This window comes from Ambystoma mexicanum, chromosome 2p (genome assembly GCF_040938575.1).
Source record: "Ambystoma mexicanum isolate Mex_15411 chromosome 2p, UKY_AmexF1_1, whole genome shotgun sequence".
NCBI classification, from domain to species: Eukaryota; Metazoa; Chordata; class Amphibia; order Caudata; family Ambystomatidae; genus Ambystoma; species Ambystoma mexicanum.
Genome location: NC_090923.1, coordinates 828,594,428 through 828,615,101, shown reverse-complemented (window position 1 = coordinate 828,615,101; position 20,674 = coordinate 828,594,428).

Genomic DNA, 20,674 nt, shown 5'->3' with positions numbered 1-20,674 from the left:
ATCAGTCCGCAGGCACATATACCTGCCCAGAACACCTGCAGAAAGGCAGGCTGTCGTCCAGGATTTTCACGGGGTGGCACACTTCCCCAAAGTGCTAGGTGCCATTGACTGCACCCATGTGGCTCTACGTCCTCCCAGGGCAACTGAGCACATCTACAGAAACCGCAAGCACTGGCATTCCATCAACGTGCAGGTAGTATGTGATGTCTAGAGAATCATCACCTCAGTATATGCCAACTATCCAGGGTCCACCCATGACAGTTTCATTTACAACCGGGACCTAGAAGCTGGGCGGCATGGCGATACATGGCTGCTTGGTGAGTATAAATGCCCCTGCACATGCATGCATGTCAGATACTGAGTAATGTCACAACCCCAATAATGATACCCATCATCACCTCCCCAGGGGACAGTGCCTACCCACTGAGCACCCACATGATGATGCCAATTCGGAACCCCACCACACCACCCGAGGTAAGATACAACACAGCCCATATTGCAACCCGGGGCATAGTGGAGCGCACATTCGGAGTGCTCAAGTCATGCTTTCGCTCTCTTGACTGCTCTGGTGGGCAGCTGCTATACGCGCCCCCAGTAGTGTGCAGGATCATAGTGGCAGCATGTGTCCTGCACAACATTGCAACACGCCGGGGCCTGCCGGTGGACATGGTGGTGCCCCCACATCCCCAACTACAAGCACGGCCGCTGCGCATGGGAGGGGAAAGGGCACGTGGTGAGTCAGCCCGTACGCAGCTGGTGGCTAATTACTTCACCTAAAATCACACCCCTTTGGAGTGCACACAGCCCTGGCACATACCAGCTGACAATCAATGATGATGACATAAGGGACAGTCAACTGTCACAACCATACCAGCCTGAGATTGGTCTCCTGGAATTGTTACATTGTGTGTATCCCTACCTGCCGAAAGACAACCAATGCTGTGTCACAAAAAAAACACATTTATGCTGCGTGAATGACTACCCCCTTGCAAAATACAACATGAAAATAGCGCCATGTCACCCAACCCCTCCCCAGCTCCGCCACCCAACACACCAAGGCATGTCATGCAATGTGAAAGCAAAGCAATGCACAAGACCTGACACAAGTGTCACAAAGTGCACTGTCCCAAATGGAAACTGCCCACAGATAATATGCTCCCAGTAATCAATAACAAACAGCACACATGAACAAATACTTACCACCAACACAATACAGCAACACACCATGAAACATTGCAAAAACATGACGGTACTAAGATAAAGTAGTGGTAGTCTTACAACCTGAATAAGCCAGCACATCAACCCCTTCCAACTGTAGAGTGTTGCTGCCACGCAAATGTGTCCGTGTACTGCATACAACATGAACTCCATCTGCAAAGGAGACGGCCTTGTGAAGACATGAGGAAGGAACCTGCAAATTATGAGGAAGACATGGATTCACAAGCACATATCAATACACCATGCAGTGTACAGTACAACAACAATACCCACTAGGGATGTACACACAGTATTGACTACAGACTGCCCACACAGCTCATGGGAGCCCAATGTCACTGTGTAAGTCACTGTCACTTGGTCACACCCTTTGCAAGCCCATGATAACGGGAAGCAGGAGGGGTGTGTGTGTCACGAACCCAAGCATCTAACCCAAACTCAGGACAAGCCTGCATATGCCCAGCCGGAATACAGTGGATGCCCACGGGAGCCACGCAAGGCAACACACTGTAAACAAAAAAAAACAAAAAATATCAAAAATGGCCATGTGGGGGCCAGAGGCAGAGGCACCCAGGAGGTTTGACCCATCCTGCGTGGATGTTGCAAGAAAATAAAATACCTCCATGGGCTCATGGCCTGCACGGCTATGCCATTGTGGGAGAACTGCTGTCGCTCTCTTCACCCTCTACTGCTGCATCAGGAGGTGGCACTATGGGAGGCAGCCCATGCAAAGCCCTGGTATGGTCCTCCATGGCAGCAAGCATGCGGGTCTGGAAGGTCTGATTCTGGAGGATTAAAGTGCAGCAATCCCCATGCATCACGTCACGGGTTGCCTGCACTTCTGCACGCATGGCCTCGCGGGATGCCCGGATCTCCTCACGTGTTGCCTGCAGCTCAGCTGAGAGCGAACGTGTGAGCTACTCCAGCTGCTGTTCTGCCCTAACATTTCGGGAAGCCTCAAGTTCAAGCGGCCTCTGCCTGAGGTTATGGAGTTCCACCCTCAGGGCTTCCCTGTGGCCCTGTGACTCTATTGATATGGATTCACGCAGAGTCTCCAGTGCCGCCCGTCGGTCCCTGTTGGACGCTAACATGTCTTCCCTGTGTGATTGGCAAATGGAGTCTGTTGCCTGCTGTTGTTGCTCCATCTGCCTTTCATGGGGGATAATGGAAGTGTCCACCCTCTCCATTGCCTGAGCCATCATTTGTACTGATGCTGCCTGTTGGGTTGCCATACCGTACATGGAGTTTTCCCATACAGTATTGCCTGGTGGCTTACGGCCACCTCGTCGGCGGGCACCACACCTGTTCGGGGCAAGGCGAACTGCACCTTGCTGTGCTGGCACTGCCTGAGGCTACAGGACTGCATTCCCCCTCTGATCTGCTGGCCCAGGAACAGGATCAGATGCTGTGGAGTGTGACCCTGCATCCGTAAACGCCAAAGGCTGACCTACCAACACTGACATCCCCATAGAGGGTTCTACCCCTGGTGCAGGTAGGTTGGACAGAACAGAATACCTGCCAGAAGCACTGACCTGCGACAATACATAAGTCTCATCATCCGACTCAGCACCTGAATAGAGGTCTGGCCTGGTCGTGGCTGAGAATCCTCCTGGGTCTGCACCATCTCCTGAACCTCACCAGCATCAAGTGCGTTGTCACCTGCAAAAACATGAAATGCAAGAAATGGAAACAGGCATGAGCACCATAGCACACACATAGGCCTGACAAGACAGATATCCTATAAATGGTTTACACATGTCTCACATGACTATAACCCTGGCATGCATGCACTGTCAATGAGTTTGAAGGGGAGTCAAAAAGGCAGACAATGAGGACACCAAGATGGAAAAGCAACACATTCGCAGCATGTCGTGTAGCAATGGCATCACACATCAGCCTGTGAGTGGTTTGTCCAATACACATACATGACACATGCCAGCACACAGATGTCATGTAGCATAGCCATGGTAAATTAGACAACTACAGCGATATGTCAGTGAATGAGTACTGTCACACATCCATGTCACATGGACATGATGAGAAGATTAATGCAGAATAGTGTTGCAAAATATGCATCTGCCACACACTGCAACACATCCAGTGTACAATAAGACAGTGATTGTAGGCAGATGTACACATCAATGGTTGATCACTTCAACATGACAGGAAACAACTATCATGTTCCACATGCAAACAGGCCCTAAAATTAATCTCAGCAGGCCAATACTCCCTCGCCCTGAATGGTCTAATCATTCACATAACCAGGTAACTAAAGTGGCACAATGTGGGGTGTAAACAATGACAGAAGCATGTCACATATGTGGCATTAGGGATGAAAAAAGCATATGAAAAATGGGATAATCTAAACAATCAGCCTGAATGAGCACAGAAAAAATCAGAACAATGTTGTTGCAAGATGATAGTTCAAGTGCAACAGCAGTAATGTGGGGCTAATTGGCTACTGTGGGCAGAAGGGACACTGTCATACCCAAATCAAAGGCACGTGAATGTATTGGAGGAAGTACATGGGTGACCCATAACACTCAGGAGTACACTCCCTCATCTGGCACTCAATCAGAACCCATCACCCAAACAACATACACATGGATTACACACACATGCATGGGCACTCACCGGACAATGCGTAGTAATCAGGTAGCTCTCCCACGCCTTGGATCTGTTCCTCTGTGATGAAGGTCCAAGCAACAGACTCATGTTCAGTGAGTTTGTTGTCCTCTGGTGGAGACCCACCGCCAGTCACCAGAGTAGCGGCATGATTTGAGGCCAGCTTGTTCTTTGCTCTGCCTTTCAGGTCATTCCACCGCTTGTAGCAATCATCAGCTGTGCGCCTCACAAATCCAAGGGCACTTATGCGGTCTGCGATGATCTGCCAGTGTGCCCTACGTTGACCAGGTGTGGTCTTGCGCCCTGCAGTCACCACCATTTCGCGGCTATGTGCCGACACATAGGTCACAAGTGCATCAAGTTCGGCGTCATTAAAGCTAGGCTTCCTTGACGTGCCGGACTTTGTAGCCGTGACTGGGGTCTCAGCCTGTAGTGCCAGAGCACCCTTTTTCCTCTTTTTCAAAGGTGGAGCGGAGCCTGAGTGGCTTGCGCCGCTCTGGTCAGGTAGGGGCAGAAGCGCAGGTGGACTGGGTACTGGGAGTGTGCGAAGGAACAATGACCATAGGTCTTGGTGCAGGCATTGGCTGAAGTGTGATGTTGGCAGGGGCAATGTCAGTTTGATGGGCCAGGACTGACACTGTCCCGGCTGGGAGACTCAGAGCTGGGGTGGATAGAGCTGCAGCTGCCCCTGCAGCCTCCCCACCCTGCCTACTTGGGGCAGCAGATGACATTGCTGCCCCAGATCCACGTGGCCTGGTGACACCAACTTGCACCGGCACACATGGCTTAGACTTGCTGACCTGGAAGTCAGCCTGGGAGTCATCCTATGCCGGGTCAGGTGCCACAATGGGCTGGTCCAACAAGGGCTGAGCTGGGATGGTGTCAGCCACGTTTCCCTCAACCATGGGGGGGGAGCATGGGTGTCCCTGATTGCTCCTCCACACATGGGGGTCTAGGGGCACCCTGCAAATCCTGGCCATGTCCCCTACCGCGCCCACCACGCCCACCTTTTGGAGGTCGGCCACCTTTGCCTCCCTTACCGCTTGGTCGCCCCCCAACCATGGCACTGATGTTATTGTGCATATGGGAGTTGCAGTAAACAATTGTCCTGGGCAATTGGGGGTGAAAGGGGTAGGGTACTATATGGAATTCGTACCCCAGTGCTCTAGCAAGGCTGTCTGTGACCCCTGGGGGAAGATGACGGGTCACGCAACGCACAGGCACCCCGAAAACAAAAAGTAAAGTGCACGCAACCCCTCGTAGACCACGTGCATGGAAAAATGAACCCGCACTATGCTGTGGCACCCAGAACACAAAAATAAGCGTACACATGTTACACGCAGCCTACAATGACCTCTGAAGGGGTACGCGACATACGGGCAAGCACAGTTGGTAAATGCGTGCGCGACTCACCATCTGCCTGGAAAAAGAAAGTGAAAAAAATGCGCGTGTGCGCGTTGGCAACACCCCCGCCAAAATAAGAATTGTACGCTGTCTGAGGAGACAGGACAAAAGAAGAAGTGAACGCTGTTTGAGGAAACAGGCCCAACAAAAAAAATGAACTTGAAACGCTGTGAAGTAATCGCGTGTGAACCGACAAGAAGTACAGAATTCACCCACTCGCGCTCCATGAAAAGCACGTACAAGGAAATGGGGTCCTACACGTACCTTTTAAAGTGGCCCACATGTACAGCGTCACTTACGCGTGTATGCGCTAAGGCCCTTTCCTCCATTTACACGAGCTGACACTCGGACGTGCAGTTTTTGGACGTGTACGATGAACATGCACCCGTGTTGATGGAAACGCCCGTGCGCGTCACGTCACTTACGCGCGTTGGCCCTTTCCTCGGATTAAACGCATTCACACGCGGACGTGCAGTTTTTTCACGCATGCTGAACCACTATGCCCACGTCACGAGGGAAACACCCGCGCGCGTAACGTCACAGAAGCGCTCACGCGCTAAGGGCCTTTGGTCCAATTACACGCTGACGTGCAATTTATTCACGTGCCAAATCACTCCGCATCAAGCTGCCCACGCAACAACCCACAGAAGACCACACTCCTGCCCAGAAGGCCGAACGACTGCCCGCCCAGAGCCCCGAGCATGCTCCCACCTGCCATCTGCTGCTGCCTGACTGCCTGCTGCTCATGTGCCCTGCTATTTGCTGCCTGCACGTCAGCCAGGGGTGCAGTTGCTGTGACCACCCCTGCTGGAACCGAAGACTCCCGAATGGATACCATCGCTCCACAGCCCAGCCCCAGGACCCAGTTGCCCACCCACTCCTGCCTTTGAGGTTACCATGTCGGGCACAACACCATCTGGCACCACTGGCAACCCCCAGCCAGAGAGGCAGAGGGCCACCAGCTTCACTGCCAGGGAAGTTGGTGTCCTGGTGGAGCAAGTCCTGTGGCAGTATGATGCCCTCTTTGGAAGTTCACTCGCCGACTATGAAGTGCGGACCAGGATCTGGATGGACATCGTGACTGCCATCAACGCGGAGGGGGTGGCAGTCCGCGACTTACAATGTCAAGAAGCGCTGGGAGGACTTCAGGTGCAGGACCCTCAACAAGGCCCGGCGCCTCTTGAAGGAAGCGGATGCCAAGGGGCGCCGGGGCCACCTGTCCGACCACCAAATGAAGGTCCTGGAACGCATACGCCCAGTGCTCCACGTCCAGGTCCTTGAGAGGCAGACCCATCTGGAGTCGAGCGGTAATTGTACATGCATACTGATTGGACGCTGTGCGTGTCGTGGTGTGCCAGTAGTGTGCAGGTTGCACATGTGTTTTTGTAGGGCCATGTAGGGATGTGTAGGTACAGGGGCTTGAGGCTGACACATGTGAGTCCTCTCAGGTGTGAGACACATCGATGGTGTATGGGTTGGTAAGCATGCAAGCCAAATGCAGATGTGGGAGCACACATGTTTGCATTTTTGTGTATGTACGTTGGCATGGTTGTGGTGTCACACATGGATGGTGGTTCCAGCTGCATGTATCTGCACTGTGTACATGTGCATGTGTGTGTATTTGACAAGTGTGCAACTGTGATGCAACATGGATGCATGTGACACTGATATGTAGAAGGCTGAATGCAGATGTGACATGGATGGCGATCTCATCACTGCGAAAGTTGGTGGAGATGTACACATGTATGTAAGTGTGGTGGCGTGTGTGCATGTCTTGTGCACTCCCCGTGTTTCATGTGATGTTAGGCTCACCTTCGGCTGCTCATGCTGTTGTATGTGTATGGATAGTGCTGCCTGGTGCAATATTGCTGTGGAATTGCTCGTGTGTGATTTGAAATGACATGTGTGTTGGGGATTGTGATGCCATATCTGAAGTGTGACACTGCCACTCATGTGTGTATCAGTCCATTGTACAGTGCCCTGATGCCTGTGTCCTATCTCTCCCTGTCTGCAGCGTCAACTGATGAAGAGGGCGGAGAGGGTGCTGTGGAGCAAGGCGGCAGGGATCGCACCGCCAGCCGGAGATGCAAGGCCTGGCTCCCCTCCCAGGTTGTCATCTCGTCAGGGAGTGAGGAGTCCAGTGCCGCATCCCAGGCCACAGCTGCCGAGGTTAGGTCCAAGAGGCGGAGGTCGGAGTTGGACTCCTCAGCAGCAGAAGGGGCAGCTGAGACCCCACAGGGTCCGACGGAGGAAGATGGCACGGAGTCATCCAGGTTGGTGGGGGGTTTGGTGGAGGAGGAGGCCGTGGAAGGGACAGACACAGGGTCTGGAGGTGGGGATTCCACTGGTGCTAGTGGTGCAGTGCAGGGGCAGGGACAGGAGGCAGCACAGTCCGCCGCGGAGGTGCCTGTGTGTAATCCTGTGTGTAAGCCAGACGTGGCTATCCGGGACCGGGTTGAGCCTGCCCTGAGGGGGATGGTGTTGCGTCAACGGGGCATGCGAGGTGACCTGCAGTGTTTTCGTGAGGACATTGCACGTTCTCTCGAATGCCTCGTTGACTGCGTTGATCTACTGGGATGGGTCACCAGGGCCGGATTTCTCAGTTTGCTGGACCTTGTTCCGACCCCCTCCTCACCTGAACCCCCTATGCGTCAGTCGTCCTCCATGTCATCTTCCCACCCATGTATCTCCTGGGTACCCTGTGGAGCTGCCTCTAACCCAGCGGCCAGGCTGGTGGAGGACACATCCCTGCCACAGTCGGGAGTCAGATGTCCAGCAGGGGTGGCCACCTCAACAACTGCACCCCAGCCAGAGGAGGACATGCAGGCAGCAAGAGCAGGGGCACAGGCACAGGCAGAGCAGCAGCAACAAGGTGGGAGCCATGATGGCTCGGGACATCAACATCGAAGGGGCAGGCATCGGCCAGAGGGCAGGAGGACCCAGGATTGGAAGTGTCTTCCGTGTGGCAGCGGTTGGGCCACGCCATAGATGCGGAGCAGCAACGGGCGGAAGAGGCACGGCTCATGATGGTCAGGGCAGAGAACTCCATGCGGAGGGCACTGAGGTGGGCCGAGTGCCTCGAGGCAATTCGCAGGGAGTTGGAGGTGAACATGTCATCGTCCCTGCGAACCCTCGGGGCCATGGAAGAGGACCGCCTCCAGGACATTGAGCGGGAGTTCGATGATGCCCTGGCCCGGGACATCGAAAAGTGAGCTGTCGGACTAGCCCGCTGCCATTGTAAATAGTTTTTAGAGTTAGGTTTCCTTTTCCTTTTCCTTTGATTTGTGGTGAATGGACTATGCCACACACATTTGTATATATTTTTTTTATTAGGTAGTTTCTTAGGTAGGTTTCATTTCTTTCGTTGGGCTCATGGACCCTTGACAATGGATTGTACATAGATGGACAATGAATTTGTTTGAACTTTTTATTTTGATTTCACCATGGATCAATGGATTTTTCTTATTAGGTTTCCTTTGGATTTGCGTTGGTGGAGGGAGAGTTTTGACTATTTTTCTTTAGGATTACTTTGGATTGGTTGTACTTTTCATTTACTCATCTTTTGCACATGCTTTTCATTTCATGTTTGCTATTTTGTTATGCTTTCATTTCATTGCTTTATTTTTGTACATAATACATTTTCATATTTTAGTTCCATGTGTGGGATTCACTCATTTTGTTAATGCATGTGAAAATGTGGGTTTACACAATCAATGACAACCAGTGTGTGTGCGTGACGGACATGTGTTGATGTACATACATGCCATTTGGGTCGTTTCATGTAATGGGCATTTGAATGTGGGGTGTATGTTATGCTTGGTTGGTTATTTGGGCAGGGGTGGCGTGCCGTGGGATTTTGGTGGCCATGAGGGCCGTGGTTGTGGGTCATGTTGACATGTTGGGGGGGAAATTAGTGGGGGCCTGCTGGCAGGTGCCCCTCACTGATGGAGGGGTGGGGCTGCTGGGGGACATGAGTGGGGGCCTGCTGGCAGGCGCCCCTCACTGCTGGGGAGTGGGGGTGCTGGGGGACATGAGTGGGACATGAGTGGGGGCCTGCTGGCAGGTGCCCCTCACTGATGGGGGTGGGTGTGCTGGGGGACATGAGGGGGACATGAGTGCGGGCATGCTGGCAGGTGCCCCTCACTGATGGGGGGTGAGGGTGCTGGGGGACATGAGTGGGGGCATGCTGGCAGGTGCCCCTCACTGATGGGGGGTGGGAGTGCTGGGGGACATGAGTGGGGGCCTGCTGGCAGGTGCCCCTCACTGATGGGGTGGTGGGGGTGCTGGGGGACATGAGTGGGGGCCTACTGGCAGGTGCCCCTCACTGATGGGGGGTAGGGGTGCTGGGGGACATGAGTGGGACATGAGTGGGGGCCTGCTGGCAGGTGCCCCTCACTGATGGGGGTGGGGGTGCTGGGGGACATGAGTTGGGGCCTGCTGGCAGGTGCCCCTCACTGATGGGGGGTGGGGGTGCTGGGGGACATGAGTGGGGGCCTGCTGGCAGGTGCCCCTCACTGATGGGGGGTGGGGGTGCAGGGGGACATGAGTTGGTGATCACTAGTGCAACATGACACGTGGCCTGGCTAGGGGGCATGGCCATGGTGGACGGGCTGCCTGTGGGACATGTCCAGGGGTGCAGGGTAGTCCCCTGTGGTGTGAGCTGCCTGCAGGGGCCGTGGAGGGGATAGAGGGGACACCTGGGAGGACCCACACTGCCAATTTACGTGTAGGACTCCCCGCACACCACACTGGATACACGTAACCCGCTCTGACAGCAAAATTGTGTGTGAAACCTCCCGCGCACCCCAGTAATACACGTACCTCGCTCGCACAGGGCCAATCGTGTGTGAAACCTCCTGCGCACCTCAGTAACACACGTACCCCGCTCGCACAGGGCCAATCGCGTGTGATAGTTCCCGCGCACCCCAGTAATACACGTACCCCGCTCACACAGGGCCAATTGCGTGTGATAGTTCCCGCGCACCCCAGTAATACACGTACCCCGCTCGCACAGGGCCAATCGCGTGTGAAACCTCCTGCGCTCCCCAGTAATACACGTACCCCGCTCGCACAGAGCCAATCGCGTGTGAAACCTCCCACGCACCCCAGTAATACACATACCCCGCTCGCACAGGGCCAATCGCGTGTGAAAGTTCCCACGCACCCATTAACACACGTAACCCGCTCGCACAGGGCCAATCACGTGGGAAACTCCTCGCACCGGGGTGTACATGTATTTAGAGGGGTGCACGGGGAGTTTTACTGGCGTTTTCATGGTTCGGGGCCTGTGCGCCATGTACAGGATTTGTGCGCTGTGCATGGCGCACGGGAAGGGGCTGGGGGCGTAAATGTCGCTGCGGCAGGGTCGCTGCGCCACTCTGCGCCACGGCTTGTTTTGGATGCTAAAATCCATGAATACGCTGTGCACGGAAATGGATTTTAACGCACGCGGCTGGCGCAGAAAGTCACACGCGCACACTGTGCGCCAGCTGCGTGCGCCACTTGTGCGCTGAATTCTATGAATTACTGTGCAAATCTTATTTGAATCTGAGAATCCTTATGTAAGAATATTATCATGCTCAATAAACCTTTCGGCATTCCGTAGCTGTCCAATTTCTGCCAAAGAATGTTCCTATTTACAGAATCAAACGCTTTGCTGAGATCCATTGATGCAACATGAATTGGAACAGTATTTATTTTCCAAACCTGATTCTGTAAACAATTCAGCACTAGTCCCCCGCAATCTGTTCCTATATCCTTTCGAAAGCCTATTTGTCTAAAGTCTAAAACATGATTTGTTACACTCCATTCATTTACACTGTCAAGCACCAACGAGGCAAAAGTCTTTGAATCTGCATCCATTATGCTTATAGTTATATAATTTGAAGGCAACAGTCGTGATCCCTTCTTAAAAATGGGTACCATATAAGATCTTTTCCATTTCTCTGGAATGGTGTGTGTCTCAATTACGTCTTTAAATTCAACATTCAATATCTTAGCCCATATTAGAGATGAATGTTTCAGTACTTCAATCGTTAATTTATTCAGGCCAGCCACCCTTGATGGATTCTCCTTCTTAATTTTTGCCTCAATTTGCTCCACAGATACTTCCAATTGCCAGTCCACAGCTACCCTGAAGTGAGATCCCTTGTCTTTCGGGATAAAGTTTTCTTTAATATATTCCAACCAATTTTTCTCCGTAATAGGGTTACACATACTCGTCAAATTATTTTCATCCTTTTTATTTACAAGTTCCCAAAAAGCCCTTGAATTATTTCCTTGAATGCTCTTTAACATTTTTTCTCCATCTACCTGAAGCATTCTCCAGTGTTCATGCTTTAACCAGTTTGTATACCTTTGCTTCTGTATCCTTATAGCTTCTAACTTCTCCATAATAGTAACTGTGGACCTTGATATTTTTCTTATCTCCCTTTGCATTGCATTTTATTATGTCTTATTTCAATGTTATATACATGTTTATTCTTCTTATCTGACATAATCTTGCTTTCCACATTCTCTATAGACCCTTTTACCATAGATTCCAGGTATTCAGGTAATCCCTTCACTGAGTATCTTACTGCTTTATCTTCAAACGTACTTACTTCAAATTCCCTTAACATGAGCATATTAAAGTTCTTCACCTTTTTATTCGTCCACCTAACTCGATTACCTCTAGTGTTAACGCACAAGTTATTCAAGTTACGTTCTACCCTAATAATATCAATGTCCAACCATTCTAATTGCAGAAGTAACATTGCATGATCACTTGCATAGGAGTCTTTAACTTGAAAACTCTGTATACTTTGAAAAACATTGGTGGACATAAATATAAAGTCAATTTCTGATTTGGAACCTCTTGCTGCCCACGTTGGGTTATCATTATCAAGCCGTCTCATGCCCAATTAGAGGCCCAATTCAGCCACATACCCCCTCAACTTTCTTTTTCTTCGCCTTAACTACATGTTCATATTCAGACAAAAAGCAATCATATCTTTCCAATGTATCTAAATTACAACTTGCATTTAGCTCCCCGGCTAAGACTACTCTGACAAACTCATTCCTCGAAACCCAATCCTCTAATTTCTGATTTAGCTTCTCTAGAATATTTTCCAAATTGACCTCCATAGATCTATAAACGTTAATCAACAAAAGGGCACCCCTTTCAACACATCTTCACCTCCCATCCTGTACCAAGTATATCACCATTTATACTACATTCCTCACTTTTCTCTAAACCCTATCCCATGTTCACAAATGTTGCTATGTCTCCCCTGGGTCTCCCCAGTTTTTCCCTGAATTGCACATATACAGGTTGCATCGTAACCATCCAATATAAATCTTTCTGTGGCCCATGTGTCTTGTAAAAACACTACATTGTTTTTTTAAAATCTTCACAAATCTTCCTATTTTCTAGAAGGTGTTTGTGCCCCCTATAATTCCAGCAGAGTATATTAAATTCCCCTGTTGGTCTAAAGAGGTTGCCTCAAAGCTCTTAGTTGTAGAATAGATTCTTCCAAGACCTCTGCCAAACGTCACAACTTTTTTCCCTTGCATTCAGTTGATTTTCTTCCTGATTTGCAATGTCTTTCTCACAAAACCTCCTTTCCTTCTCTCTCTCTACTTTTATTCACCCAAATAGAGACGTCATATCCATATTTATGGAGACTTTCCGCTTCCTTCATTATAATATTTCTGACCAAAGGTGAGTTTATTACCAATCTTACATAATCGTACCTAAAATCCACCAGTTGAATATCAGCTGAGGAAATTAGCCTCAGTTCAGGGATAAGTTCAAGCAATTCCATTATTCTCCTCCTATTCAGTGAACAAGGGCCTCCTTCATCAAACAAATACTGCAGAATTAGACCTGGTGCGTCTGGCTGCTTCGGTTTCCTACGTTTCCACGCATTTGTCAATTCCATTCCAACTCCCTCTCCCGAGGAGCTCTCCCTCCCTTCTTTACATGTTCCTTTACTGACATCCTCTCCTTCCCTTCCATAGTTACCATATCTCTCATCCTCTCCTAGCTTTCCCCCTTTCTTGATTACTTGCATTCCTTTCACGCCTTGCACTTTGTACAGATTCTTTTCCTTTAGAATGTCCCTTACTATATTCCTGACATTTTCTTCAAATGTTATTTTCCCTTCAAAATTCTCACGATAACCATTGACATCCTTTGGGATTAAATGCTTTTCTGTTAGACCCCTCATTTTTTCATCCCTCCCCTTAGGCAAAAGATATTCCTCCACTTTATCTTCCTCCCCTTCTATCTCCCAAACACTTTCACCACTTGCACTCTGAGGAGCATACTGTAGCCTATGATGGTTTGTTGGTACATGTGCTGGGTGTTTATTTGTTGCCCTTCCTTCATTTATTTTACACATTTTTCAGGTTTTTTTCTGCTTAAGTTCATCCTTCAATCTTACCTCTGAATTACTGTAATCCTTTTGTATTCCTTTATCCACTATCTTCTCTTTATTATTCAGAACCTCCTCCTCATTAGTATTGCTCTTTTCCTCCTCTGCCTCTTTTTCCCTTATTGCTTGTTCTGCATTTAAGCCTCTTCTCATGTTCCGCAGACATTTTAATGATGATGCCTTACACGTCTTTAATTATGCTGCTTTTAAAACCCTCTGTTTTCTTTTTTTCCCTTTTTCTTGCATTTTTGGAGATTACAACACGCAACTCTTCATCCTCACCTTCCTTTCTTCCATTTTCTTCTAGTAATTCATCAGGAATCTCTATAACTTCTTCTTTAACGTTCTTACCTTCTTCTATCTGCCCTTCAACTTCTTTTTGCTTTTCTTCTCCACTCACCTTTTTTTCCCCACCTAATTCACTATCCTGTTGATTGTCCCCTTGTATTCCTTCCTTCAACATCCCACCTTTTTCTTCGCAGGCATCTATTTGTTTCCATTATTTCTAACTTCGTTAGCCTTTCCAAAATACTTTTTAGACAGGCTGATTGACCTTTCATTTCATTTATTACCCATGCTCTTTTTTCAAGTAAGGTCAGTAGGATAGGTTTTCTATCTGATTTCCCACTACTTTCATCTTCTTGATCTTCGTCCACTTTGTCTTCTGCTTCTCCCTGCCCAAAATCTATTGGTTTGACCATCCTTGCCATTTGTGTAAAAATACCCTTTGAAAATATCAAAGGGGTGTCGGGCATGGGACTTCCTTGCTCATCTTGAATCCCAAAACCCTCCCCTTCTTGTTCCTTCCCTCTTAATGGCAGGACTTCAACTTGCCCATCTCCTTCAAATAATGATTGTGACTGACCCTGTTCCATTCCTTCACGCACTCCTTTACCTCCCTCCATTTCTTCAATCACTTTGACCATTTCCCTATCTGTCCCCAACAGATTTTCTTCGACTTCCACTTCATCATCGGAAATGGGTGTTTTTTGCCTCAGTGATTGAGGGAGAGGCATTGTTAATGCCTTTGCTATTGTGCTCCTTCTTGTAGTAAAGACCATCGGGCCTAGAACTGCTTCCTTCCTAGAACAAATAATTTTTTTCCTCATGCCTTGTTTCTTGGATTAATTCCAAACACTCCTATGTTATTTCTCAAATAGTAGACTTTAAAAATCCATTCTCCGCCCTTTACAACTAATCCAGAACAGGGCTGCGAGACTTGTCCTTGGCCTCAAGCCCTGGGATTGTATCTCTCCAGCTCTGAAATCCCTTCATTGGTTCCCTGTGGTTGCAAGGATTAAATGTAAAACCCTTTGCATTGTCCACAAGGCTTTCTGGGGCCTGGGTCCAAATTACCTTCAACTATCCCTCCATAAACACCTCTCCTCTAGAGCCCTTCGCTCCTCTACCTCCAACTCCCTCAGGGTCAGTCGTTTTTCTAACAAAAGAGCTGGTGGTAGATCTTTGTCTTCTGCGGGGGCCTCCCTCTGGAACTGCCTACCTGCCACCTTGAAACTTGAGGAGAAGCACCTACGGTTCGGAAGCTCCTCAAGACCTTCCTCTTCGCCTCTGCCTTTCCACCTCTTCTCCCCTGCTGATCTGCTTTCTCTCTCAGCAATGCTGCACTTGGCCACCCTCTGCTCATCGGGCTCAGGTACCTGCTCACCCTGTCGTCCTCCTGCACTGCCCCCTGGCCACGCCTTGCACTGGGACCTGTTTCTGTACCCATACAGGCCCCCCCACTCTTTGCACTGATCAGATACTCCCTATCTGACTAACCTTGCACTTGCCCCCTCGCAGGCTGCACTACCACTGTTTCTGATCGCTGTATTTAATTATTTACTTATTATTTATCTTGTCCTCTCTTATGCTCTGCACTTTCCAATTTCTTCCCCTCCCATGCACTTTCCCCCTTTACCCTTCCCCATGCACTTGCGCGTTCTCAATGTCACTGGGCCTAGTAAGATCGTTGTGTTTGTTCTCGCCACTGTTCCCCTCCCTTTGCCTGGTCGCGCTCTGAAACACCTGTGTATGAGCGCAATATAAATAAAATATATCATATCATATCATAATATCAAAGCGTTTTTTTTCTCCACAGAACCACCAGCCGTCTCCCTGCTTGACCACGTTATGGACAGACCCTTATTTACTGTCTTTCTGCATATATATTTCCATTACGTACCGTGCCCTCTTTTCAAGAATTAAAGGCACCCGTATCGTCCGTTACTTCATTCATTCATCATTTAAAACAGTAAACTTCATTATATAGTTGGTAATTACGCCACATATATTTTGAGGTTTTTGAGGATTTCGTTTTTAAACAGAACATGTATAACATTCAACGTACCCTCCTCATAAGGTCACCCTATAATTATAACATGTTCACTTGTACTATAAGGCATGTTCACATTTTCAGTATTCTGTATTAGATATTCATACCTCATTTACGTGTCGATCATTCTAATAACTTGTTTTCTTCTTAGGGCGCAACACCCGCAAGTTTGTATTCTTCCGCGTTGTGTTATGTAAAGCAGTATCATCCACTCGTTTCTATCGGCGCCCCTTTTTATTTTTTAGAAGTAAGTTATCTTACTTCCTGAAAGATTATCCTCTGCTTTTACTAAAACACAGCGCTCGCTCATCACATCACTTACATGAAGAGTCCTTAGAGCCTTCTATATTTACTCTGTTCTTATATGTAAAAACCACCTGCACAGCCCAGCCCGCAGCCACTCAGGCAAACAAGCACTTCTGGGTGTTGTAAGTGGGAAAAGGGACAGAGCCCCTTTAAGAGGGGAGCCCAGGACTATGGGAGGGAGCGGGAAGCGGGAGGAAAGGGAGGGGCAAGGGAAGAGGGAAGCCAGTAAGGCTATGGAGGAATGAAGGGAAGGTTGGAGTGCACAATGGCTCCTGTGTGGTTATTGGGCATACTTGAAGCAGCCCCACGAGGGGGCCCAACAACTGGCGACGAAGGGAAACGTCCCACGCCGTGAAGAAAATGGACAAGAGAGGTCCCTGGGAACAAGGAGCGAGGGGCCCGTGTGCCCAGCAGCAGTGATGGGCCCGTGTGCCCAGCAGCAGTGGGCCCGTGTGCCCAGCAGCAGTGATGGGCCCGTGTGCCCAGCAGCAGTGGGCCCGTGTGCCCAGCAGCAGTGAGGGGCCCGTGAGCCCTGCAGTGAGCACGTGAGCTCGGAACAACGGTGGGCCAGAGCGCCCGGCAAGAGGAGGTGGGCCTGTGAGCCCTGCAGCGGGCCTGTGCGCCCAGAGTAAATGGGCCGGTGTGCCCTCGTGGTGGGCCCGTGTGCCCGGCAGTGGGAGGTGGGCCTGTGCGCCCTACAGCGGGCCTGCGCGCCCAGTGTCATCGGGCCCGTGTGCCCAACAGCTTTAGCGGGCCTGTGCGCCCTACAATAGTGCAGTGGCCTGTGTGCCTGCCGGAGGGCCCGTGTGCCCAGCAGCATCCGGGGGCCCGTGTGCCTGCAGTGATTGAGGGCCCGTGCGCCCAGCGGTGATTGGGGGCCCGTGTGCCCAGCCGCATTCGGGGGCCCGTGTGCCCGAGGGCCTGTGCGCCTGCAGCGGAGGGGGGCCCGTGCGCCCAGCAACGTAGGAGGGCCGTGAGCCCAGTGGAGGAACCGACGGCAGCAGACCAGGAGGAACGACCTCGCGGGCCCGTGTGCCTGGCATCCACCAAGAGGCCCGTGCGCCTCTGGAGGGAAGGACCAGCGGCTGCTGAGCCGCCGGACAAGAAGGGAGAAGACCGCGTCTGCAGCACCCGCATCAGCGCAGCAGGCCCAGCTGATCCACCTCTTCATCCCGCCATCGGCAGCAGGAAGAAAGGAAGACAACGGACCGCGGCGGCCACACCCCACCAAGTAAGGTGTTCTGTCGGGGGTCGGGAAGGGAACGGCCACAAACCAGGGAATCCCCGTGTCTCCCACACAGTGACATCCGAAAAAAAAGGGAAAGGGAAACCCCGTGTCTCCCACAAAGGACGTGACATTCAAAAAAAAAAAAGGAAAAGGGAATCCCCGAGATCCCCGTGTCTCCTACAAAGTGACAGTCAAACAGAAAGGGAAACGCTCGCGTGAGCGCCAAAAAAAAAATAAAAATACATATGTATAATAAGATAGAGAAGGAACAGACTTGGGATACGAGGAAAAGAAAGAGGTCCCAAACGAAGCAAGGAAACGGGCCCAACAGTGTCACAGGACACCCTGCTGGCCCCGGGACGCCAGCCCACGGACCCACTAATGGGCCTCATGAAGGAAAGAAGGGACAGCAGCACACGTGCGCAGACCACGCCACGCAGGCCACACGTGTTGCCAACCACATCACAGCAGCCCCACTACCCGGATCAACTGGATAGGGTGCCACCTCACATCGAACACGGCCAACAACCCCACCAGAGTTGAGGTTGCGTATAAACTTGAGCCACCTGCCACCACACTGCATGCCAGGAGGCCACCCAGCCCAAGTCACAAGACCCTGCCACCGGTGCAGAAACGTGACAGGGCCACAGAAGGACAATACCAACACAATTTGTGCATCACCACCACAAGGTCAACCACAAGGTGGAGAGCCATCACGCCTCTCACACCCCTGCAGACTACAAAGGACCAAGGGAACCCATTTGGATACTACCAACAGCCCACAAGAGTAAAGCTGCACCTGAACTGCCGCTGCTCAACACGAGAATACGAGTAACCACGCCACAGGCCAACCAACTGCCCATGACCATCCAGAAAGCCAGGAGCGAAAGCCAGGAGTGACAACCAAGGACCTACCGCCCCGTGGAGCACCACAACGCGCCCACACCATGACCGACCACACACAAGCAGACGCCGACGCAGAGGCGCAAACACTGGCAAGCCTGGGCCTCACATCACATGCTGCCGCCATGAGAAGACCCGACCCATTCGCCTTGCACCCGCGCCACGACCAAGGAACAAGGTGGGAAGAATGGATCGAAGAGTTTGAAGACTTCCTAGGAGCAATAGGGAACAAAGACCCACCAAACAAACTCAGCATATTTAGGAACTTGGTAGGAAAAGAGGTAAAGGACATCATCAAGACAATCCCAGCTACAGACAAAACAACATACCAACGTCTCCTCGAGGCAGTCAACGACAAGCTGATAGTAGGATCCAACAAAGACTACGAACGCCTTGAATTCAACCAACACAGGCAGCGTCCGCACGAATCCATTGGAGAATTCGTCTTACGTCTCCAGCAGAAAATAATAAACTGCGACTTCGCCAACTTCAACGATGAAGATGCTATAAGACTGCAGATCATAGAAGGGTGCACCTCGTCAACGCTTAGAAAACACCTTCTCAAAAAGCCCCTGTCCCTGGCGAAAACACTCAATCTGGCGAAGACATACGAGAGAATTGAAGCACAGGCAGCCGCCATTGAAAGAAACGTTGAAAGCGACATCATCGCAGCCCTCACAGAAGGGCAACCACAACAGTCTAAGCCCACTCGACCCTGGAGAAAGAGGAAACCTGGAAGACACCGGCAACAAAGCTCGAACAAAGAGCAGTTCCTCGAGCGAGGGTGGAAACTCACACACAGAGAACCATACCCAGCCGTTGGACGAACATGCTGGCGCTGTGGCCAGGAAGGTCACCTTCAGGGAATGTGCAGAACAGGACCACCCACAAGCTCTGCAAACCAACCCACACCATCAGCCCAGACAAGATACCCTAGTCCACCGATGGCACGGTTAGAGATCAGAAAAGACATCAAGGCCACGAACACCAGCCCACCGAGACGTCACAGACATGCACACCCCCTCTACACGGAGATAGCCCACCAAAAGGGAGACGGACCGGCACTTGGCACACGAACGCCACCCGTTCTGCGAGAGAACTATGAATCTCGCAACCACCCAGTACCCTTCGAGATATCGTACGGGGGGGGGAATGCGGAAGCCACAGGAAACGTTGGTACAAGGCAACTGTACCAGACAGGGGCGGAAGAACAACCCCTAGATAAACCCCAGGACCATGCCGGCCAATGGAGGACCGCACAGACAATACAGCCAAAAGGTCAGTCACGACGCGACCCAACCCAAGGAGGCCGCAGAGTGTCCGACGCCATCCGCATGATACCGAGTCCTGCCATAGGGCACAGCCGTCTTAGCCACCGGACAGCACTACAGCATGCACTCATCAGCATTCACTATAGGTCATTCGGAGTAACCCACAAGAAGGACCACGTGCCCGAGCAAAATGCGGGAGAAGAAAACAAAGCCAGAGGACAGACGAACCGCACAGACCCCATCCTAGCGACAAGGGACAGAGAGCAGGTGACAACTATGGTGCGCTTGTGCCTTTTTGTGGAATTCTGGGAACTTGTGGGCAGGACTTGTCTACGGCACAAAACAATAAGAATACAAGGTTTTATGTCCAACTGCATAAAGATCTAAACGTTCTTAAGCCTTCTCACACTCCCTGGGTCCACTGATGTCGCTCACCCCTTCAGAAGAAATGCTTTTAAACGTTCGTATTCACAGCTTCACACGCTCACGTTAAGTATCAGCAGCAGTCTCCCCATGCTAACAGGCACTTCTGGGCACTTCCTTGGTGCCCTGGTCCTCCTCTGCGCCTCATTGCAGCCTATCTCCTGTAGTGTAGCAGGATTTTTCACAAGCGTTGTTGGCCATGGCAACTGCGGGTTTCCAGTGTCACCTGAAAAACGTGAATGGGCTGTGTGGGTCGGAGAACAAGTTAATTGTCCAGGCGTGCATACCCCTATGTTTATGGATCAGTCATTGTGCATGGTGCACTTTGTGTGCATCAAGGTTGATGGGACTTGGGCTACATTGTTCACTTGCAGTTTTTTACGTTGTGGGAGTCGACAGTCATGAGGTATTTGTCACTGCTATGACATTGGCAATGCACTGGTCAACTATGGTGTCGCAGTACGCTATGTAGATCCTATGACAAAGCTTACTTGGGTTGTACATTGCCCTGATTGCGTTGTGCCGCCTTGCATGGCTGGATGCCCTGTGT